At 33.8% G+C, this 26,385-nt stretch overlaps 1 pseudogene; it reads left to right on the top strand.

Annotated features, from left to right (window-relative positions):
* Nucleotides 1-2,981: 2,981 nt before the first annotated feature.
* On the top strand, nucleotides 2,982-11,092 carry LOC116574066 (annotated as a pseudogene).
* Nucleotides 11,093-26,385: the final 15,293 nt, after the last annotated feature.

Here is a 26,385-nt window from a genome sequence, read left to right as displayed (position 1 = left end):
GATCTGTTTATGCCTGGATTTATTACCTAACAGATGTCTGTGTAGTTAGAGACCCATATGAATACTGTATCCTGTGGCTTAAAATACATTTCAGGTAATCAATTATAACTGCAACTAAAAGACTTTGAATTTAGAAGTTAATAAAACCAGTAAGAATGGCAAAATAATTAAAAAAAATTTTTTGTTGTTATTATCATGAAATTGTGTGAAGGAGGAATATATATTCTTCCAAAAAGTTATTTAGAATTAATGAGTAAAACAACTTGAAAACCACTGTTAGGTACATTGTATACTAAAAATGATTAGCAGAGGAGGGACTACTGTGGTTTTGTACATTGATGAAAATATCCTGAAGATAGCATGAGATCAAGTGGGAAAAAATATGTGTTGGACTAATGTATGGAAGGAGATTTATACAAGAAGAAACAAAGTGCAAAATTGTAGAGATTAAAATAAACATGTTTAAGGAAACATTTAGTAGAATCTGTTTGCTCATATTGTGGTTGACTTATTGTTTTTGAGGGGCAGTGTGAGCATATTTCATATGCTATGGAAGCTTTAGGGAAAGTGGAATCTCAGATTACTAATAAGTTAACATAAATTAAAATTAAATTTTAAATGTCATATCAAATAAATTTTATATAACTTGTAAAATTTACTAAACCTTATTCTTAAGAATTAAATAATGATGTCTATCAAGAAAGACGTGAATACATAGTGTGTATATATATATATATATATATATTTTTTTTTTTTTTTTTTTTTAAAGGTCTACCTGGGACATTATGAAGATGACAAATAGGAAGTCTCAGATCCTCCTTCCTCCCATGGAAATAATACATAAACTAGGTCTCTCTGTGAAAAAAAAAATTCAGAATCTAATTAAGGGGCTCCAATCCTTCAATTAAGTGCAAAACCAAATTGATTGAGCTGGTAAGAAAATTCATGGCACCTTCTCACTATAGTCCTTCCCACACAGCATAGTGCCATGTGATCAGGAAGAAACTCTACCTCTCAGTCTAACTCTGGGGTGGGAAATATACAATATTCTGACATTTCGGGGAGCTGCCTGAGGGACTGTTTCTGTTTCACCTGTTTCAGAGTGTGGGTAGGACCTAGCATACTCTAAATGCCTGGGAATCATTGAGAAGAAAAAAAGAGCTGGACAGCATATCACTCCTCCAGCAGACCTGCAGCAAAGCAGGCAAACTAATAAAGCTTAAGGACCTCTCCTCCTTAGGAGAGAAGGGTAGGAGAAGGAAAGGGAAGGAGAAGAATGGAACATATGTCCAATGTTCTAGCTTTTCAGGGGACTGCCTAAAAGACTAGTTTTTGGCTAGTCTGACTTTGGCATTGATGGGACTCAATGCAATCTGAATGACTGGATGCCTAGATGCTACTGAGAACAAAAAAGGATCTGGGTAGTGTGCTGCTGCTTCAGAGTATCCATAGTACCTTAGACAAACATTAGAGGGAGCAAGAGATTACAAGCTCCTGAAAAAAAGGGGGAGAGAGAGAGAAAGAAAAAGAAGGAAGGAAGGAGAGAAGGAAGGAGTCAGCCAATCCCTCTAATAAGAATCTACCTGCACAAGTCCAGAGGAGACACATCCATAGTTTGAGAGGCCTCCAGAATCTCTAGTTAAGCTGATTGGTGAAAGTCATTTCCTGTACCAAGGCAGTGGCTATTTTTTCAAATACATAGATACCAACACAAAATTATAAGGCATGTGAAGGAAAAAGGAGGAAATGGCCATATCAAAAGTAAAATATAAATTTCCAGAAATCAATCTTAAATATATATATATATATATATATATATATATATGTATTTTATCTGAAAAAGAATTTGAAATAACCATCACAAGATACTCAACAAGTTTGTGAAACCAATGGATAAACAAAATGAGAATTTCAACAAAAAAAATAGAAAATATAAAAAAAAAAGAATCAGTAAGTTTCTGGGACTAATAACGAGATTAAATCAGTAATCCAAAATCTCCCAACAAAGAGCCCAAGTGCAGGTGCCTTCACTAGTGATTTCTGCCAAACTTTTAAAGAAGAATTAGCACCAGTTCTTCTCAAATTCTCCCAGAAAATTAAGAAAGGGGAACGTTTCTGTTATTTTTGTTCTCATTTTATAAAGCCCAAAATAACCCTGATTGAGAACCATCTCAAAATCATTATAAAAAAAACTACAGGCCAGTGTCCCTGCTAAACATACATGCAAAATCATTAGCAAAATACTAGCAAACTGAATTCAGTAGCACATTAAAAGGATCATACAGCTTGACTAAGTGGGATTTATACCTTGGATACAAGAATGATTCAACATACTAAAATCATATAATATGATATACTACATCAGTAGAACAAAAGATAAAAATCACATGATCTTCTCATAGATGCAAACAAATCATTTGACAAACTTAAAGACTCTTTCATAATAAAAACACTCATCAAACTGGAATGAAAAGAAATGATCTTTATCTAATAAAGACTTTATATGACAAGCCCACAAAAATTGAGAGTTTTTCCTCAGACAACAGGAATAAGGTAAGAATACCTACTTCACCACTTTTATTAAACATAGGAAGAAGGTGGAGTAGGAGCCCCCTAACTTTACCTCATCCCATCTCACAAAGTGTCTGTGAGGAAAACAGACCATGGTTATCCACAATTGGGGAAGGAGTCAGCAGTATGGAGAAGGGCAGAAAATAGACTTTCATACCAGAGAGTCCTTGGGAAAGACAAATCTCTGTAATGTTTGCCTTGGAACGTGAGGGTCTGGATTTCATGAGTTCTTAAAACCAGCAGGATTTAAAGCTTGGAATTTTAGAAATCAGTGAGTTGGTCTCTGGGAGAGCCCAGAGGGCATTAAGAAGTGGAGTTCCTGCACTTAGAGAGACAAACAACAAACAGCTTCTGCATATACAACATAGAAACAGCAATTTGAAAAACACTGGCAGCAGATAGGAGGAAGAATGACGTGCTCACCTCAGAGCATAGCCTGGAGAGACAGGGGTCATGGGGATACCCCTCCAGGAACAAAGGAGCTAGCAGGTGCCATTCTCCCTCCACCCTCCAGCAACTTGGAACTAAAATGGGACCCATACTCCTCACCTAACTTGCTTGCACCAAGCTGGAACCACCCTTCCCAGTCACGGGTATCTGAGACCCAGCACTGCAGGCCCCAAAGACAAGCACAAATCCTGCCAACAACTCATCACCTGACTCATGTATTTTGCAGGACCTCAGTTCTGAAAGTGGTAGGTGTAGGTCTCCCTTTGTAAGCAGACCAATGCACACATTGCTATCCACAATAGGCAAAGAAACTCAGCAGATAGCTGGACCAAAGGAAAAGAAGGCCAAGACTCAAGAGAAGAGCACATACCACACCACACATGGGAGACACTCCCAGAAGTGCCAAGTCTTGGGGAACAGGGGACACTGCACTGAAAGGCACTACAGGACCTCTTCTTCATAAGATCATTATTGTTAAGAGCAAAAAAAGTAGCTGAATTTCATAACACAGAGAAACAGAGGAAGTCAGACAAAATGAGGAGACAGAAACATCTCCCAAGTGAAAGAGCAGGCCCAAACCACAGTAAGAGAAGAAAGTAAAATGGATACAGGTAGTATGCCTGATAGAGAACTTTAAGTAATGATCAAAAAGACACTGGACTAGATGGGGTGCCCAAGTGGCTCAGAGGGTTAAGTCTCTGCCTTCAGCTCAGGTCATGGTCTCAGTGTCCTGGGATCAAGCCCCACATTGGGACCTCTACTCAGCAGAGATCCTACTTCCTCTCTCTCTACCTCACTCTTTGCCTAGTTGTGATCTCTATCTCTGTCAAATAAATACATAAAATCTTAAAAAAAAAAAAAAAGATACTGGACTAGAGAAAAGAGTGGAAGACATCAGTGAGACCCTTAACAGAGATGAAAAGAATCAATCAGAGATCAATAACACAATAAATGAAATAAAAAATCCACTTGACAGAATAAATAGCAAGCTCAGAAGGACAAATTAACAGACTGAAAGAGTAATGACCAAAGGGGAGGAAATAAGATTAAGGAAATTGGTAATAGCCTTAGGGAACCAAATGACTCTGTCATGGGTAATAATATTTACATTATAGGGATCTCAGAAGAAGGGAAAAGGGCCAGAAAATTTATTTGAAGAAATTATATCTGAAAACTTCCTTAATTTGAGAAAAGAAACAGAGATCCAGATCCAGGATACAGACAGATCCCCCCTGCCAAAATTCAGCCCAATGAAATCCACACTGAGACACATAGTGATTAAAATAAAGCAGCAAAAGAAGACAGTTACATACAAGGAAAACCCCATATGGCTATCAGCAGATTTTTCAGCAGAAACTTTGTAGGCCATAAGAATGTGGCATCATGGGGCACCTGGGTGGCTCAGTGAGGCCTCTGCCTTTGGCTTGGGTCATGATCTCAGGATCCTGGGATCGAGCCCCACGTCGCTTTCTCCCTTCTCTCTCTGCCTGCCTCTCTGCCTACTTGTGATCTCTCCCTCTCTCTCTGTCAAATAAATGAATAAAATCTTTAAAAAAAAAAAAAAGAAAGAAAGTGGCAACATATAGTCAAAGTGCTGAAAGGGAAAAATCTGCAGGCAATAATACTCCACCCAGAAAGGCTATCTTCAGAATAGAAGGAGAGATAAAGAGTTTATCAGACAAACAATAACTAAAGGAGTTCATGATCACCAAACCAGTCCTACAAGAAATATTAAAGGGGACTTTAAGTGGAAAGAAAGACCATAAGTGAGAGTATGAAAATAAAAAAATTTTAAAAAAAGTAAAATAAATATTTTGGTAAAAATATTAATCAAGGGATTCATGTAATAAAAGGATGTAAAATGTGACACCATATATCTAAAATGTGGAAGGGAGAGGAGTAAAGAATGGGTCTAAACCTAAGTGACCATCAACTTAATGTAGACTGCTATGTGCAAAAGACATTATGTACAAACCTAATGGTAACCACAAGTCAAAAACTAACAATATATATACAAAGGAATCAAAGTACATCACTGAAGAAAGCCAACAAACCATTAAAGAGAGCAAATGAAGAGAGGATCAGAGAAAATCTATAGAAGAAACACAAAACAATTAGCAAGATGGGAATAAATACATATCTATCATAATTACTTTGAATGTAAATGAACTACATTCTCCAATCAAAAGACATAGGGTGACAGAGTGTATAAAAAACAAAAACAAGACCCATTTACATGCTGCAAGAGACTCATTTCAGACCAACAGATTCATGCAGATTGAAAGTGAGAGGGTGGGGAAACATGTATCATGCAAATGGATGCCAAAAGAAAGTTGGGGTAGCAGTAGTTATATTGGACAAAACAGACTGTAAAAAAAGACTGTAATAAGAGACAAAGAAGGACACTACATAATAATAAAGGGAACAATACAATAAGAAGTTATAACAAATCACATATTAGGCCACAAAACATGGCTCAACAAATTAAAAACTGATATCATAGCATGCATCTTTTCTGACTACAATGCTATGAAATTATGAATCAGCCACAAGAAAACATCTGGAAAGAGCACAGACACTTGGATGTTATTTGAATGGGTCAGCCAAGAAATCAAAGAAATAAAAAATTACAATGAAACAATGAAAATGAAAACATGGTGGTCCAAAATCTTTGAGATGCAGCAAAGTTTTTTTGTTTGTTTGTTTTGTTTTGTTTATAGCAACACAGGCCTATCTCAAGAGGCAAAACAAAACAAAACAAAAAAAACAAATAAATCAATCAGGAGTTATGTATGCTCCCAAAATGGGAATACCCAAATATATAAAAAGTTAATAACAAACAAAAGAAATTATTGACAGTAATATGATAATAGTAGGTGACTTTTAATACCTCACTTACATCAATGAACAGATACTCCAAACAGAAAAACAAGGAAATAGTGGTTTTGAACACACTGGACTACATGGATTTAACAGATGTATTCAGAACATTTCATCCTAAGACCACAGAATACACATTCTTTTCAAGTGCACATAGAACAGTTTCCAGAACAAATCACATATTAGGCCACAAAACATGGCTCAACAAATTAAAAAAAACTGATATCATAGCATGCATCTTTTCTGACTATAATGCTATGAAATTATGAATCAACCATAAGAAAACATCTGGAAAGAGCACAGACACTTGGATGTTATTTGAATGGGTCAGCCAAGAAATCAAAGAAATAAAAAATTACATGGAAACAACGAAAATGAAAACATGGTGGTCCAAAATCTTTGAGATGCAGCAAAGTTTTTTTGTTTGTTTGTTTTGTTTTTGTTTTGTTTTATTTATAGCAACACAGGCCTATCTCAAGAGGCAAAACAAAACAAAACAAAAAAACAAATAAACAAACAAAAAAACTCAAATAAATAACTTATCCGTGCACCTAAAGGAGCTGTGAAAAGAACAACAAACAAAAATCAAACCCAGAAAAAGGAAGGAACCAATAAAATCTAATGCAGAAATAAATGATACAGAAAGTAAAACAAACAAACAAAAAACAAAGCAAAATAAAAACAATAAATCAATCAGGATCTGGCTCTTTGAAAAATTCAACAAAATTGATAAACCTCTAGCAAGACTCATTAAAAGGGAGAGAGAGAGAGAACTCAAACAAAATTACTAATGAAAGAGAAGAAATGACAACCAACACCACATAAAAATACAAACAATTTTAACAGAATATTATGAAAACCTATATGTCAATAAATTGGACAGTTTAGAAGAAATGGATATATTCCCTTAAAAATCTAATCTACCTAAACTAAAGCAGGAAAAAATAAAAAATTTGAACAGACCAATCATCAGCAATGAAATTGAATAGGTAATCAAAAAACTCCCAATGAACAGAAGTCCAGTATCAGATGGCTTCACAGGCAAATTCTAACAAGCAATTAAAGAATTAATTCTTCTTAAATGATCCCAAAACATACAAGAGGAAGGAAAGGCTTGCAAATTCATTTTATGGGTCTGGTATTGCCCTGCTACCAATACCAGGTAGAGATACTACAAAAAACAAACAAACAAAAAACTACAGGCCAATGTCTCATGAATATAAATTCAAAAGTCCTCAAGAAAATATTAGCAAACTGAATGCAACAGTATATTAAAAAAAAAAAATCATACACCACAACACATGGGATTTATTCCCAGGATGCAAGGGTAGTTTAATATTCACACAACAATCAATGTGATTCATCACTTCAAGAAGAGAAAAGATAAAAACCAGAAGATCATATCAACAGGTGCAGAGAAGCATTTGACTAAATACAACATCCATTCATGAAAAATCCTCTGCAAAGTAGGTTTAAAGGGAACATATCTCAATATAATAAAGGCCAAATATCAAAAAGCCACAGCCAACATCATACTCAATGGTCAAAAAATGGAGAACTTTTCCCCTAAGGTCAGGAACAAGATAAGGATGTCCACTTTCACCATTTTTATTCAAAATAGTACTGGCAGTCCTAGCCACAGCAATCAGACAACCCAAAGAAATAAAAGGCATCCAAATTGGTAAGGAAGAAATAACGCTATCACTATTTACAAATGACATGATACTATTTATAGAAAACACTGAAGACTCCACCAATAAAGTACTAAACTAATAAATGGATTCAGCAAAGTCAAAGGATACAAAATCAATATACAGGATCTGTCCCATTTCTATATGCTATTAATAAAGCAGTAGAAAATGAAATTAAGAAAACAATCCCATTCACAGTTGCACCAAAACAATAAAATATCTAGGAGTAAACTTAACGAAAAGGTAAAAGACCTATACTCTGAAAACCATAAAGCACCGATGACAGAAATTCAAGACAACACAAAAAAATAGAAAGACATTTCATTCTTATAGGTTGGAAGAACAGATATCATTACAATATCTATACTACCCAAAGAAATCTACAGATTTAGTGCAATTCCTATCAAAATACCAACAACACTTATCACAGAACCAGAACAAATAATCCTAAAATTTGTAGGGAACCACAATAGACCTTGCGTAGTCAAACTTACGTTGAAAAAGAAAAACAAAACTGAAGGTATCGTAATTCCAGATTTCAAGTTATATTTTAAAGAGGTATTGATTAAAACAATATGGTACTGGCATAAAAATAGGCATACACATTAGTGGAATAGAAAAGACATTCTGGAAATAAACTGACAATTATATAGTCAATTAATCTTTGACAAAAGAAGAATTAATATGCAGTGGGGAAATCTCTTCAACAAATGGTGCTGGGAAAAATGGACACCTGTATACAAAAGAATGAAACTGGGCCCCTTTTTTTTATCAGACATAAAATAAACTCAACATGGATGAAAGACTTAAATGTGAGACCTAAAACTATAAAAGTCCTAGAAGAGAGCACATGCAGTAGGCTCTCTGACACTGGCCATAGGAATATTTTTCTAGATATGTCTCCCAAAGCAAGGGAAACAAAAGCAAAAATAAGCTATTAGGACTACACAAAAACAAAAAGTTTTTGCATAGAGAAGGAAACAATCAACAAAACTAAAAGGAGACCTCTGGAATGGGAAAAGTTATTTGCAAATGACAAATCCAATAAAGGGTTAGTATCCATAGTATACAAAGAACCGATAGAACTCAATATCCAAAAAAACCAATAATCCAATTAAAAGACAGGCAGAAGACACAGACATTTCTCCAAAGAAGACATCCAAGGGGCCAAGAGATACACGAAAAGATGATCAACATCATTCATCGCCAGGGAAATGCAAATCAAACCCACAATGAGATGTCACCTCACACCTATCAGAATGACTAAAATTAAAAGCACAAGAAACAATCAATGTTGGCAACAATGTAGACAAAAGGAACCCTCATACACTGTTGGTGGGAATGTAAATTGGTACAACCATTGTGGAAAAGAGTATGGATCTTCCTCAAAAAATTAAAAATAAAACTACCCTTTGGACCAGAAATGGCACTACTGGGCATTTATCCCCAAAATATAGAAATACTAATTCAAAGGGATACAGGTACACCTATGTTTATTGCATCATTATTTACAGTAGCCAAACTCTGAGAACAGCTCAAGTGTCCATCTGTTGACGAATGGCTAAAGAAGAGGTTATATATGCATCACATATATAATATATATATTTCATATATATTTGTGAATATGTATTCATATGTATATACCACATAATATGTATAAATATATATTCCTGTATTTACACATAAAAATATAATTCAGCCATAAAAAAAAAAAGAATGAAATCTTGCCATTTACAACATCATGGATAGAAATAGAAAGTATAATGTTTAGGTAAATAAGGTCCGTCAGAGAAAGACAAACACCATGTTCTCTCATTCATATGTAGAATTTAAGTAACAAAACAAAGGAGTAAAGGACAAGAAAAGAAAGACAAACCAAGAAATAGACTCTCAACTATAGAGAACAAACTGATGGTTACCAGAGGGGAGGTGGGTGGGAGGATGGAGTAGATAGGGCATGGGGGTTAGGTCAGAGGGAGAAGCAGACTCCTCACAGAGTAGGGAACCCAAAGTGGGACTCAATCCCAGGACTCCAGGATCATGACCTGGGCTGAAGGCAGTTGCTTAACCAACTGAGCCGCCCAGGTGTCTGAGGCATAGGGCTTAAAGAATATACTTGTCATGATGAAAAATAAAATGAAAAATTTAAAAACTAAACTAAACTAAAATAAAGCAAAACACATAGCACTGGAAATCCTATCCAGAGCAATTAATTAGTCTAGGGAAACAAAAGACATCCAAATCAGAAAGGAAGACTAAAATGATCTCTGTTCACAGATGACATGAACTAATACATAGAAAACCACGAAGAGTCCACAAAAGGAACAGTTTGAACTAATAAACCTATTCAGTAAAGTCAAAGGATACAAAATAATGATACAGAAATAATTTGCATACTTCTACATTAATAATGAATTATCTAACAAAATGAACTAAGAAAACAATTTCATTTCTTACCCTGCAGTCTGGAGCCTAGGCCAGCCTTCTCAGCCTATAAAATCCCACACAGGCTCCAGGCATGGCCAGCCTGTGCATGAATGAGTGGAGCCCTGCATAAATGAGAATTTCGTCTCCAGAACCTCTGCCACCATGGAGGACACTGTGATGAGCATCAGAATTATCCAAAACCATTTCACTGAAATCTCAGCTGGCTACTGCTCTGTAGAATTCAGAGAGTTGGGTGTAACCAAGTAGTGTTTTCACAAAGTTAATGGGAAACCCCTTCTAGTACCCACACTTTTACTTAGCTTATAGCTGCACTAAGCTGGCACACCTGGGCTCGTAGAACCATAGAGCTGGCAAGCCCTTAATGGTCATCTGTGCAACCTCTCATTTTATACATGAGAAAAAGGTGGCTTGGAGAAAAGAAGATGCTTTGGCCAAGGCAAAACATTTTAAACTGAGCTATGCCACTTATAGGAAACAACCAGATAACAGCCTTGAGTATTCCTTCTTTGCGGGGGACCTGACCCCAGATGTGGATGGTGACGTGCTATATGAATTCTTCATCAAAGTTTACCTCTCCTATTAGGGAGGCAAGGTGATTTTGCCTCCAAACAGCTGTGTCTAAAGACTATGGATTTGTGAAAACCACAGATGAACTGGAACAGAAATGAGCCTTGACTGACTGCCAAGGAACAGTCTTCCTGGAGCCTAAACCAGTGCAGCTGAGCATGGCAATCCTCAAAGCAAGCCAAATGATGTCAATGGAGTATAGTCAGATTTACAGTTACAGCTGCAATCACTATTACCAATAATGTAAGAACTGTTATAGTTACCAGAATACAAGCAGCTACAGCTATGGCTATACCTAGTATGGTTATACCCAGAGCACTGTGTAAGGATATCAAGAAGTTAGGGATGACACATTGGAAGACCCCATGCTACATCTGGATGTGATTGAGGCCAACAAGGAGTTCATGGAGGAAAGACCTGTAGGATGCACTGATGGTTGTCACTGGCAACTCCTGGACATAGTATCATCAGAGACCCTACCATGATGTAGCCAGGACAAAGGATAAGCCAAAATGGACTGTGTGAGGGAGATGAAAGACTCCTTTTTAAGAATAATGACAAAAAAATATTGGAAGAACTTTTACCTTTTTGGAAGTGTTTTGCAAGCTTTTAGTAACTGACAATTCTGAGATTATGACAATTCCTGCAACTGCTGCTGTCATTTGACAGTGAAACACTTGAGTTTAAAAACCAAGGGACCAGCTCATACTGTTGAAGAAGTTTCAAAAGAAGGAAGGAAGGAAGGAAGTATGGAGGGAAAGAAGGAAGGGAGGAAGGAAAAAAGAAATCCCATTTATGATAACATCAAAAAAGAATAAAATACTTAGGGATAAACAACCAAGGAGCCAAAAGGCATACAAACTGAAAACTACAAAACACGCTGAAAATAATTTTTAAAAGACACAGATAAATGGAAAGGTATCTTGTATTCATGAATTGGAAGATTTACTATTATTAAAATGTCTACACTACCCAAAACAATATACAGATTCAATGCAATCTTTATCATGATTTCAATGGCATTTTTCACAAAAAAGAAAAAAAATCCTAAAATTCATATGGAACTAAAAAGGACTCTGAATAGCCAAAATGATCTTGACAAAGAACAACAAAGTTAGAGGACACACACTTCCCGTTTTAAAAATGTACAAAAGAGCTACAGTAATTAAAACAATATGATACTGGACAAAAACAGATGTGTAGACCAGTGGAACAAAATAGAGCACTCAGAAATAAATCCACACAAACGTGGTCTTCTACACATTTTTGACAAGATTGCCACAACAGGGAGCACACAGTGGGGAAAAAATTGTCTCTTCAGCAATGATTCTGGGAAAACTGGATATATACATGCAATAGAATGAAATTGGATCTTCATTTTACCTCATACATAGTTATCAAGTCAAATTAAAGACTTCAAGAAGAAAAGCTTCATGGCATTTGTCTTGGCACTGATTTCTTGGGTGGGACATCAGAAGCACAGGCAGCAAAAGTATAAATAGATAAGTCAGACTATATCAAACAGAAAGCTTCTGTGTGGCAAAGGAGAAATCAACAGAATAAAAAAAACAGATTGGAAAAAATCAATAAAATTAAATGGGAGAAAATATTTTCAAACCATACCTATGATAAGAGGTTAATACTCAGCTTATATATAGAATTCATATAACTCAATAGCAAAGTAAACAAATGACACCATTAAAAATGGCCAAATGTGGGTGCCTGGGTGGCTCAGTGGGTTAAGCTTCTGCCTTCAGCGCAGGTCATGATCTCAGGGTCCTGGGATCAAATCCTGCATGGGGCTCTCTGCTCAGCTGGGAGGCTGCATCTCCCCTCTCTCTGTCTGCCTCTGCCTACTTATGATCTCTCTCTCTCTGTGTCAAATCAATAAATAAAATCTTTAAAAAAATGGTCAAATGACTTGAATAAAGACATTTCTCCAAAGAATACATACAATTGGCTTCACTAGTCATCAGACAAATGCAAATCAGAAACACAACTAGATTACACCTTTATCGGTTGAGTTTGCGATTACTAAACAAAACAAACATAAAAATAAAAAAAACAAGTGTTGGCAAATGTGGAAAAATTAGAACTCTGTACATTGTTGGTGGAAATGCAAACTGATATAGCCACTGCGGTAAATAGTCTGAAGGATCCTCAAAAAATTAGAAATAGATCTACCATTTTATCTAGCAACCCTACTTCTGGGTATTTAACCAAAAGAACTGAAGTCATGATCTTGAGGAGATGTTTGCTTTCCCATTTTCATTGCACCATTATTCACAGTATCCCACAAGTAGACACTACTCAGATTTCTATTGACAGATGATTAGAAAAAGAAAACTGTGGAATATACTTATAATAGGATATGATTTAGCCATTATAAAATCCTGTTATATGCTACAACATGGATAAATTTTGAGGGCATTCTGCTAAGTGAATAAGCCAGTCACAGAAGGGTAAATATGCATAATTCCTCTCATAGGAATTATCTAAGATGGTCAAAATCATGGAAGCAGAAAATAGAATGTTGGTTGCCAGTAACTGGGGGGAAGGATAAATGAGAGTTGCTGTTCAGTGAGTATAAAATTTCAGTCATGAAAGAATAAAAGTTCCAGAATTTACTGTATAATATTGTGCTTATCTTTAGCAATACTGTACACTTAAATTTTTATTAAAAAGGTAGGTTTCATGTTATGTGCTGCTTATTACAATAGTTTGAAATGTAGTGGTAGCAGATTGAAGAAGGGAGTTGGGATAGTAGGACATACTAACATGGGGTACTTAGGATGATAGTAGGAAATGGAAGAAAGCTTAATTTAGGATGCTAACAAAGTTTTTTAGAAATTTATTTTTCTTAGTACTGAAAGAACAATTGCTGTTCTACCTTAAATGCATGATAGATGCAGAAAAAAATAAAATTAGAATACTAATAATGTTTTCAGAATAAAGGAGGAATTAGGTAAATATGAAAATATGAGAGAAAAAATGAAGTATTTTGCCTGCTTTTGCCATCTATTGCTTACTGCAATTTGACAGTCATATTATTTGGCACTTTAAAGATAGGTAACATTTGGCAAATAATAAGTATTTCTTTTTATATATGCATTTTAAGAAATACTACTATAAGATATTAGGGAATTTTGGAAGTGTTCATTTATTTGAGGAATTTAAGACACATATTTTTAAAAGTAGAATATACTATTTATCTTTTGTTCTCTCTTTGCTCTCTAATCCCTTCTCCCTTTTTTTCCTCTAAAACACAAGGAAATAAAAATAAATAGTACCAAAGTATAGAAAAGGGTCTTTTAAAAAATCAGCCCAAAGAGAAAAACAGAAAGTCTGAACAGACCTTTTATTAAAAAAAAAAAAAAAAAATCTTAAGAATCAGTATAGAAAAGGGACACAAACATTGGTCAACATGATTTTCCTTAAGGAAATGTTAAAACAAATTAAGAAATTCCCACTAGTTACCTACTAGAATGGCTAAAGCCCTAAACACTGAAAATATCAAATGTTGGCAAGGGTGTGTAACAGCAGGAACTCTCATTCATCATATGTAAGCATGCATATTGGACAGCCACTTTGGGAGACAGTTCGGTAATTTCTTATCAAGTTAAACATAGAAACATCATAGGATCCAGCAGTCACCTTCCCAATAATTTAGGTAGTCACTTCCCTAAATGGTGCTTTTAAGCTAAAATACTGTTTAAAAAATATCCCGAATTGGAAAAACTAGATAGGGCTACTATTATATCTGCCCATCAAGAAGTCACTGGAAAAGTGTGGCCCTGGATATTGGCCATGGTCTTAGGGGAAGTAGCTCCTGTGGTAGACAGTAAAATCCCAGAAAAAGCATGTAGTTGCAAACCATAAGTTACCAAACTTCCTAGATATTTGTTAAATAAATTCTTTGGTCATTAAGGTGATCTATCTTGGTGGCACACCAGAATATCAACTAAATCTTGTTTTCTTCTTTAGTGTGGTTGGTCTCTTCCCTGAATTAGAATTGTGGGTAGATTTGTAGGTTTTGTCAGAGATTCTGTAGGCTTTTATTCCACTCTTTTCCTAATCAATTATTCATGTTGTGAATGTGCATGTATATATATATATAGCAGCATTTTATGTATTTCTTAGTAAAATAATGATATTAACTTCATTTTTTTAAAAAGACTTTATTTATTTATTTGACAGAGATCACAGGTAGGTAGAGAGGCAGGCAGCGAGAGAGAGAAAGGGAAGCAGGCTCCCTGCTGAGCAGAGAGCCTGATGCGGGGCTCAATCCCAAGACCCTGGGATCATGACCTGAGACAAAGGCAGAGGCTTAACCCACTGGGCAGAGACACCTACCCAGGTCCCCATGATATTAACTTCATTTTGTTAAGTCATGGTTCCAAGTAGGTGATTGAAGTAAGGCGTATTTTAAGGCAATTCTAGCGACTTGTAAGGAAGTTCAATGATTTTAGACAATTTTATTTAGAAGCTCTACCTGTCAATTCTGGTTATTAAATTTCTTAAATCTCTTTCTAGGTTTCAATTTGCCCCTCTACAAATTCCCCTGTGTCCTTCATATTACTTTCTTGCCAACTTTATCTCTTTTAAATCATATCTTGAATTGTTGATGGCAAATGGGAAAAGGAAATATTTGACAATTCATTCCATACTCCCCCTTTTTTTTTAAAGATTTTTAAATTTTTTATTTGACAGACATCACAAGTAGGCAGAGAGGCAGGCAGAGAGAGGGGGAAGCAGGCTCCCCACTGAGCAGAGAACCTGATGTGGGGCTCGATTCTAGTACCCTGAGATCAAGACCTGAGCCAAAGGCAGAGGCTTTAACCCACTGAGCCACCCTTTTACAATCTAACGTGAAAAGTATGTTTTCCATTGGTTTGAGAACATACATATGTTATGTGTCCCTTCTATAATTACAAGGATTCGTGATCATTTATGGGAAAACATAGTTCTAAGTGTATGATGCCCTTCACGAAGTCACTTATTGCTCCTGCTGCCGTGAGCATCCAAAATTTACATGACTCAATTCAGGATAGCAAGGGAACTTGCTTTAAGGCTGAATGTCCATATTTTTGGATTAAACTATGAATTGCACAATGAAAACCAATATATCCAACTTCTGGTGGTTTTTTTTCCCCCCCGTAGTTATATTCCTTAGGCTATTTCAGTGAGATTTTGGGTAGAAAGAACATCTTGAAATGAAACAATGTTTTGTATACAATGTTTTAAAAACATGGTATTTCCCAAACAAACAAGTTTTGAACATACATTTACAGTTTATGTGCAAAAATGTGGATTTTTCAGTATTCAAAATGGCAAACATATTATAGTGATACTCAAATATATTTTGATACAATTCCCCTTTATTACTGTTCAACGTTTTTCTAAAGCATGCATACTCATGGCATGTATCTTGTAAATATAATTTAATTTAATTTAATTCACATTAATTTAATTCAGTTTAACTCACAGCCATTATTAAGGTTTCAGCTACTTTAAGGCTGTAATTTTGGTTTAGTTTGCAATCTATAGAATATGCAAGCTTGAATGTATGATATGCTATCAAGGCTATGAAAAATTGAATAAACATTGCAAGAAGCCTCAGAGATTTACCCTTTCAGACAAAAGATTAGATTTAGACATTACTATTAATAAAAAAGGGAAAAGAAAACAATTCTACATAATTATGTAATGGATTAAAATGATCTTTAAAGTGACTGAAAAATATTCTTGTAAGATTTAGTCACATAAACTTTGTCCTTTAAAATTTATAAATACTGTATTATTCTATAAGATTTATAAAAGTCCTTGATTAAAAGCTCTCAAATTATATGTTCTTACTCAATAACAATTTATACATCTCTTTCTTTTTAAAATTCATGGAAGTTAAAATGATATATGTTGTTTGAGTTTTTTTTAGGTTGTAAAAATTCTTTTTTATTTAAAAGGGTATTCACATAATAAAATAAGAAAGTCACACTGCTTACATGAGTATACATCAGTCTATTGATTAATAGGCTTATATAATGATAAATTATGCAAAATTTTATTTATGATAATCTCTATTTCTTAAGAAAAGATAGAGGTTTGGTATAGAAAAATATGCTTAAAATTATTGATTTCAATATCTGATTTAAGCATTCTTCTAAGTGATATATTTCACAGCATTAAATATTTAAAAAGAAAAAGAATAAATAAATAATACAAGAACACAGAAGCATTGTAGAAGTCTCATCTGATCCCCATCTATTGTTAGAAATATGACATTCAGCTAAAGACATTGCACTTAAAATGAATTCATAGTCTTAACATTGACCTGTAAGTATTCAATATTCTGTGGTCTGTATGCAGATTTTATTTATATATCTTGACATTATATAGCTTATCTTTTCTAAAGTAATCTTTGTTCTTCACTTTCTCATTTGCTAATCTCCTTTACATCTCTAATAGGAGCTAAACTACTTGCCATGTATAAATTAGGCAATTTGGGATATCCAAAAGTAAAGTTTTAGTCATGTCTCCAAGAAATATTAAAGTTTGTTGATCATAAAGATGAGGGCATACAAAAAAAAATAAGCTTTCAAATACCAAATATTCTTGCTTGCTCCTTGATGTATATGAGAAGATGAGGGTCAGTGAGAATTTTAGCCTAGATTATAGTGTATATCTTTAAATGAACTTGGGATGTCACATTAATCCCTTCTGTTTTAGCCCTTATCTTCAACTTATTGCTAACCAGTTAGGTTAGCAAGTGATACAAAGGAGATCTCAGTTTCTTGAAGGAGGTAAATAAGTACAGCATGTATAACATAGTAATAAACATTAATATTACATTACATAAGTATTACCTATATGAAATATATATCATCAACAAATATATAGCTATGTCAAATGTGTACAGTTCCAAGTCAAACATGTATCTATGTTTTTTTTAGGGATTGATTTTCTAATTTTCTGTTTGAGATGTGAACATAAATAGATTTATTCACACATTAAGTAGAGTTGTTTAACAACAGATAATCACTTCTGGAAAATCCGATAAACGATGTATATCACTTATTTATTGAATACTACATATATTAGTTTCAAAATGATACACATAAATGAATTTAAGGGCAAAGTGATCAGATTTAAAATAATATTTAAGGGAAAGAAATCAAAATTTTTAAAAATGATAAAATAATAATTCTACATTTTTAAGAATGCTCTACATATTTTCTAGCTTATGTAATTCCAGTGATTTTAGAAAATATATTTTCCTTATAAACAGATAAAGTGTTATCAATATTGGCAGGTGTATTATAAAAATTATGGTACAATAAGTAGTGTGAATTTAGTAATACCATAAGGAAATAGGATTGGGTTAATTTAGGTTGTGCAGAATTTTTAGTGTCTTCAAAATGCTGACAAAAGCAAACAGCTTGTCTTTGACCTTCTTTACTCATGCAACACAATTAATTGCATTTCTGCATGATGGACTGTTACATTCCCTTTATTTATCTAAACATGAATTTGCTTTATAGTTCATTTGACTTTGAAAATTTTCTTGACACTTGTATACTAAAAATTTAGTGTCATACTGGTACTTTATTATGAGTCTGAGGGACATAATTAGAACCACAATGGACAAAACTGAAGGCTTTGAATACTTTATAGAATTGATCATTTGAGTCAACATATTTGAGACAGTCCTGCTTTTTACTTTTTACATTACACACTATTATACTATTTGCGTGTGTGTGTGTGTGAGAGAGAGAGAGAGAGAATGAGAGAGAAACAGAAATAGAGATAGCTGGAGAGAGGGAGCAAGAGAGAAACTTTGTGGGGAAAAAGAAAGAATTTGACTTTCAAGTGAGATTTAAATGATTTTTTGGTGAGTGCTTGCTTGAAAAGTGTCATAACACTTTCCTAGTTTGACTGCTTTATTCATACTGTTATGGCGCCTGGTAGAAATTAGACTATATATTTGAAGTTATAACTCATAAATCACTGATGTGGTATATTATTAGTGTTCTAAGAGCAATAAATGATAAGGGATACCTTTTCATACCTTAGAAAAAAATGATAGAATTCAATTTTTTGAATTGAAAATGTCAGCTAACCTGGTCAAACACAACAGTTTTCCCAGTAACTCACTGTAGGACATAGCAAATGAAGAAAAATGCTTAAACTAACTACTTAGCTACAGAAAACATTCTGAAGAAAAAAGTTGGTGATAGAGAAAGTCTTTAAGGTTTTCACACTAGGGTAAAGAGTTTAGGCTTTCATACTTTCAACATCCTCTGGATTTAATTTTCTTCAAATGCTACTTTTCCAGGATCTCCAAATATGCATCAATTTTTAAAAAGAGAAAGGAAAACAATATAAGATGTATTTATAGAATATATGTATTCTCCACATATTTCTTCAGAGTTTGTGTTTATTCACCAAAGAATCATTTCAAACTGACTCGGTAGAGAGAGGAAATGTGAAACTAGTTTCATATACTGAAAGGGATTTCATATCATAGTTCAACAACATGAAATAAAGTTTCAGGCTACACACACACACACACACACACACACACACACACGTATATGTACATGCACACATATATATGTACATCTGGAAAATATTACTGTATTTCAGGCTATATCTATATGTATCTGGAAAATATTACTGACATTGGTTCTGTATTCAGTTTCTTTAAAACTCTTGGGACTCAGTTGTCCAAGGACCCTCTGTTGCTTTTAGTAGAAAAAAAAATGCATTTGTAGTGATATTCGTCATGTGCCAGCAATTTACATTTACGGTAATAATAATGGCGCCTTCAAATATCATTGAATATGTAATATGCTATGCAATGTGGGCTAAACACTTCACATGTATGCCTTATGTCATTTAATCCTCCAACTATACATGTGAGGAAGCTGAAGTGTTGAAGAGTTAAATAATTTAACAGAAGTCTCACAGTTAGGAAATGGTTTATTTGAAACTTGAAGCAAGCTTCACTGAACATGAAGTTCATGTTCTTAACAATTGTTATTTAACAGTGACTGAACTCTAAATATCTGTGAACACAGGTATAAAATCATTTATTTGGAAAGTTGAAATTCTAAGAAAGACAATGCTCTAATTAATATTGGGTTTTTAATAGATGTCTTTACAATAAAATATCACATCACTTTTTAATCACAAATGCAATGCTGGAAGCTATGTAACTATAACTTTCTTAAAGGGGGTAATGTTATGTAAATATCAAATCCCTTCAGTAAGCCTTTTTAAATTAAATTATCAGATTGTTTACATTTTATTTTCAAATATTATATAACAGCTTGGTTTAAAAACAGGATAAAAGGCATATGATAATTTGTCTCCTACTGTAAATATGTTAATATAAGGAAAATGAATTTCATGGAGTAGAATACAAAGTCAAAAATCATTGGCATTTCAGAAATAATAATTGCTAACTTTGTTGTGGTTTGCTATATGCAAAAAAAATACCATTCATATCATTGCAAAATATTGCAAATAGTAATAGACTCTATAGACTTAGAGTTCCCTAATGAATAAGCTGAATATTTTTTTCTAACAATAGCTTAGTAGATAGAAAAGTTGCATTCTTTATTTTTTTTTTAAAGACTTTATTTTTATTTATTTAACAGACAGAGATCACAAGTAGGCAGAGAGGCAGGCAGAGAGAGAGAGGAAGGGAAGCAGGCTCCCTGCCAAGCAGAGAGCCCGATGCAGGGCTCGATCCTAGGACCCTGGGATCATGACTTTTAACCCACTGAGCCACCCAGGTGCCCCAGAAAAGTTGCATTATTTTCAATTAACCATCTATGTGCAACTATCTTATTAGGAATGCCTCTTTTCTTTCTATTTACTTCATGCAAGAATAGTTATTTATGAAAGAGAGTGATTCTAATCAGTGGGAATAGCTGAAGGTCCATTGAAGAACACTGGCAACTGGGGATACTTGTAAGGCTTTTACCAAGTGAGAGTTTTATGTAACGTCTTCACCCTGGAGATTCCACAATGCAGGACAGAATTTTTATTGAAAGTCTTGTGTTGTTAGATACGCAATGAAAGAATGTTCTCTGTGAAGACTGTCTGCTGAAATATAGATGGTTCTCCAGTTATTTGACTGTAGAAGTTGCGTTTTCTTCTTTTCTCTCCATTTCTTTCTCTCCTTATGTTTCTCTCTCTCCTCCTTTCACGTTCCTCTCTGCCTCTTGCTCATTCTCTGTTGGTATCACTTTCATAAATTCACATTGTTCATTTTATATATTAAATGAACCTTTGAATATCGAGAGAGAGTGAATAGTGTAAAAGATGAAAAGATGCTCAACATCACTGGTCATCAGGGAAACACAAATCAAAACTACAATGATATCACCCCCACACCTGTCAGAATGGGTAAAAGCAACAACACAAGAAACAACAAGTGATGACGAGAAAGTGGAGAAAGGGGAACCTTCTTGCACTGTTGGTGGGGATGCAAACTGGTGCAGCCACTCTGGAAAACAGTTTGAAGTTTCCTTAAAAAGTTAAAAATATTTTTACTTTTTTCTCATACTGTTTCCCTTCTTAATAATAAAGATGTTTTGCATTTTAGCTAAAAAAAAAAAAAGTTAAAAATAGAACTACCACCAATTGCACTACTAGGTATTTACCCAAAGTATACAAAATTACTAATTTAAATGGCTACATGCACCCCTATGGTTATAGCAGCCTTACCTACAATAGCCTAAATATGGAAACAGACCAAGTGTCTATTGACTGATAAATGGTTTAGGAAGATATGGTATATAAGTACAATGGAATATTACTCAGCCATAAAAAGAACGGAATCTTGCCATTTGCAATGACATGGATGGAGCTGGAGAATATTATGCTAAGTGAAATAAATCAGTCAGAGAAAGACAATTATCGTGATTTCATGCATATATGGAATTTAAGAAACAAAATAGATGAGTAAAGGGGAAAGGAAAGAGGCAAACCAAGAAATAGATTCTTAACTATAGAAAAAAAACTGATGAGTTACTAGATGGGCGGTGGATGGGGGTATGGGTGAAATAGGTGACCAGTTGCTGTGAGAAGCACCTGATGTTGTACTGAAGTGCTGAGTCACTATATTGTACACCTTAAACTAATATTATACTGTATGTTAACTAAGTAGAATTTAAATAAAAACTTTTTTAAAAAAAGTATAAAGGAAAGAAAGTCATATTAGTCAGATGCCCAAGATAATGTCAAGATTGCCTCCAGGTAGGGATGCTTCGGTGGCTCAGTCGGTGAAGCATCTGCCCTCAGCTGAGGTTATGATCCCAGGGTCCTGGGATCAAGTCCTCCATTGGGTTCCTTGCTCAGTGGAGAGCCTGTTTCTCCCTCTGTTTGCTGTTCCCCCTGCTTGTGCTCTCTCTCTGACAAATAAATAAAATCTTAAAAAAAAATATTGCCTCCATCTAAGCAAAAGTTTATCATAGTTGTTTTTCTTTTTATGTTTTTTAACAAAGCATACATGGCTAAATTCATTTCTTCCTTTTATTCCCCAAAGACCTATAATAGCTATACAATCAGACAATGCTGACATTACCATTCAAAAAAATAGCAACATATATAGACGTGATGAGATTTAAATATAAAATTCATAGTATAGAATGATTTAATAAATTACAGATCCATAATTAATATATAATTGTGTTAAATCTTATGATGAGCATTTTATAATATTTCTGTTATCTTACAAACTTTAAACTTATGAAGTTATAACAAATATTTATAAAGATGATTGTAGACTTTGACCCATTTCTCATTTTCAGAAAACAAAGCTTTTTTCTGTTCATTTTCCCCTATGATAATATCATTTGATTTCACTTATACTGAATATTTCTTCTCATTATATCCTTTTTTAGTAAATGTAAGATGTAAACTACATTTTCAGTGTTGAAAATTAGATATTTTAATTATAATTTCAAAATAAAGTTTATACACTAACAAGAGTAATTAAGTAATATAAAGTTACATATTCTAAAATTAATTTGTACTAATAATGCCAGAAAAAAACAAAATATATAATTATGAATGTTATTGATTTTAGAATAACATATTTAGGAGATAAGAAGAAAGCTCTTTTTTTTAATATCTCACATCAATGATATTTCTCAAAAAAAAAGAAGTTATCATTCTTCTATAAATCAGGGAACATATACATAGCAATCTTTCACTACTTGCAGACAAAGAGTGATAGGGTATGCCACCCCAAAATGTGCCATTTTGCTATAAAGATTATTTTGCGTTAAAGGCACTCAAAAAACAGTGCATGTGAGAAAAATACTCTGACCTTTTTTCTTTTTCTTAGAAGCAGGAGATGAAATGCCCACATGAAAAATGCCCTCCTTGTACTAGAAGAAACTGACATTATTAACATCTAGTACAAGAAATTGAAACAGAGAGAATTATGTATAAATAATTTTATAAAAACAGAACTTGTTAAAATAATTATCTTCCTTTAGCCTCCCCACAGAGATGGTTACTTTTCTATAATTTCTTTTTGTTGAACCTACTATAAAAACATATAGTTTCCACCATTTCTTTGGGTCTTCATTCCCTTATGAGAACTCTTTGTCATTTGAAAGTTATATAAATATGTATGCTTTTTTCCTCCTGTTAACCTGTCTTACATAAATTTAATTCTCAAGCCCAGCTGGAAAAACCCTAGGCGAGTAAAGGTAAAATTTTGCCTCCTCTACACTAATAAACTAATATTTTGTTGGTTATATATTAGTTTTTCTTGTATTAATATTTTCTAGTTTCCTTAAAATTCTTCTTGGATTTGGGAAAATAATAAATTAACTGAAGTTAACATTAAGCTAACAAATTGGGGGAAAATTATATTTTGTAGCACCATGTTTATAGAATATCTATGAAAAAGTAATTAAAAAATCCTAAAAATGAGTACTCACACATTGTTAAAATATTTAAGGCATATAAATCTTTATAAAATATTATCCTAACCCTACTGAAGTTGAAATTGCCACAAAAATGGATTAGGAACAGACAAGGAATGGTGTGAAATCAAACATTAAAGACATAACTGGTATAAAAACTTTTATTATACCTGGAAAAATCTAATAATATTTATTTAGAATATTCCATAATCTCATATTTTCATTTATAGGTATATCAGTATTTACATTGACACACCACTCTATAAAGGAATAGCAATTGTTTTCTTACTAAAAATAAAATTAAGATAATTAAAATTAAAACTATAAGGGTTTTTTGGATGTTATGCCTACTATAATTTGTTGCATATAATGGACAATTAGCCAGTTTGGGGTTGTTTGTGAAGTGGTACAAATATTTCTTTTTTTAATAGCAATTTTGATTCTTATATTTACATTGTAATGAAAATTAAACTAAACTAAATAAAAGGATGACATAAAATTCTCATGTAAACATCATTAGAGAAATATTTTGTTATTCTACATTGCAAAGATAAAAACTCATAATTTGTTTGGTCGACTATCAGTTGCCAGAAAACATTTGCAGTTAAATATGTATGTTGTTATCTGTCTGGTGAAAAGTCCAATACTTGACATATTTATAGATGGATTTTTAGAATGCTTTTTATTGACTTCATATCCCAGATTTTTTTTTTAAGATTTTATTTATGTATTTGACAGACAGAGATCACAAGTAGCCAGAGAGGCTGGCAGAGAGAGAAAGAGGGAAGCAGGCTCCCTGCCTAGCAGAAAGCCCGATGCGGGGCTTGATCCCAGGACCCTGAGATCATGACCCGAGCCGAAGGCAGAGGCTTAACCCACTGAGCCACCCAGGTACCCCCATATCCCAGATTTTTAATTAAGCTAAAAACTTAACAGAAGAAGAGAGATAGTATCTAGGAAGATAAACACAAAGAACTAATTAATAATACAAAAACATTTTTTATATTGAATAAAGATAATTCTCACTCTAAGAGCATATGTTTTTCACTTGAAAAATAAAACTTGTGGAAAAGTTGCAAGATTAGTACAATAAACTCCTATATACCCTTCACCCAGATTCCCCAGTTTTCATTTTATTATTTATTTTTTCATTTTCCTCTTATCTACTATTATCTATTGTTTTATCTGTTTATCTATCTATCTATCTCTATTTTTTTCCTAGCCATTTGTTTTGATCTCAAGTTTTTTTTCATTCTTGTCCTTTTTCTCTCTAGGATCCCATCCAGGGCTCCATGTTGCCTTGAAGCATCAAGTTATCTTTATCACCACTGGCCTATAAGAGATTACTGGTCTTTTTCGTGTTTCTCATGATGTTGATAATTTAGAGAATTGGTCATGTGTTTTGTAGAATGTCCCTCAATATGGGCTTGTCTGTTGTGTTTTCATACTAAGACAGTGGTTATAGATTTAAAAAAAAATAATACCACAGAAGTCCAGTGTCATCACATTGTGTCAGTGTTTACATGACATAAGATAATTGATAATGTTGACCTTGGTCATTTGGTGAAAGTAGTATTTCCTAGGTTTCTCCACCAAAAAGTTACTATTTTTTACATTTCTTTATTCTTTGAAATTCAGTCACTAGGTCAAGCCTGCATTCAAAGAAAAAGGTGTAACTGCATACATTATTTGAAATTCTTCTGTGAGGTTTGTTCCTATCACTCTCACTTTCTATGCAATCCTGTATTTGTATTAGTATGGACTTTGGCTTATTTATTTATGTTTGCATTATAATCCAAAACTACACTCGTTATTGTTAACTCAAATTCTGTCATGTTTAACCGTTGCATGCTCTTAGAGTATGGAACCTGGGCCCCTTTGACATAACCCACATTTTTGTGTTTTGGCCTCTATGTTTATTTTTCCCCAGGTTTCATTGAGGTACAAATGACAAATAAAGATTGTATATATTTAAGGTTGATAACATTTAAATTGATAACACTTCCTTATTTCAGACATGAAAAAAACTTCAAGATTATCTTTTGTTTTCCTTACTTCACCACAGAAGCAGTCATTTATGCAAGGGCCAACATATCTTGTTAGCTTATTCATTTTGAACATACTTTCTGGAAAAAAACTAATGTGAAATATGACAAGATCCATAGAAACTGAAAATTGGAAAATGACATTTATTTAGTATTTAGTGACTTTCATTCAATTACTCCCAAATTACTCGAGTGTTTTCCTAAGTTTTTTTTTTTCATTAGTCATATCTTGTCCATTATTTAGAAGTCCAAAGGGACCCCTGCCTCTAGGAAAATATTATCTTCCCAAAGATTATCATAAGCAGAAGTGCAGAGTCCCAAGTGATCAGTTAGAAGGATTTTCTGCTGTCTTGGAGATGCTTACTAGCAGATCCCATAGCTCTGTGCATTTCTGGTAGACACCCAACCCTTTTCTCCCTGCAGCACTCAAATTCTCTGCACTAATATCTGTTGAAAAATCTCTCATTTGAAGTTTTCCACCACCACATACCAAGTCAATCATGATCACTGACACCTTTCCTGATTTTTCTTCCTAGGATATTTTATATATCATTTCTGTCATTTTTAATCTTATATTTACTTGAGTTAATATTTTATGACTCCCGGTCAATATTCTCAAGCTGTGTGTGAAAGGGTTCATGGCTTGTTTGTTCACAGTAAGATCCTCAACTTAAATTATAGTACCAGACACATATTAGAGTCTTAACCACATGTTTGTTGAATAAACAAACTTCACATGAGAGATTTCCAGCACCATAAAATAAAGGTCTAGGAGGTGGGATGGGA

The sequence above is a fragment of the Mustela erminea genome, chromosome 15 (assembly GCF_009829155.1).
Source record: "Mustela erminea isolate mMusErm1 chromosome 15, mMusErm1.Pri, whole genome shotgun sequence".
NCBI classification, from domain to species: domain Eukaryota; kingdom Metazoa; phylum Chordata; class Mammalia; order Carnivora; family Mustelidae; genus Mustela; species Mustela erminea.
Note: the sequence above shows the minus strand (reverse complement) of the source record. Positions and strands in the feature narration are given on the sequence as shown.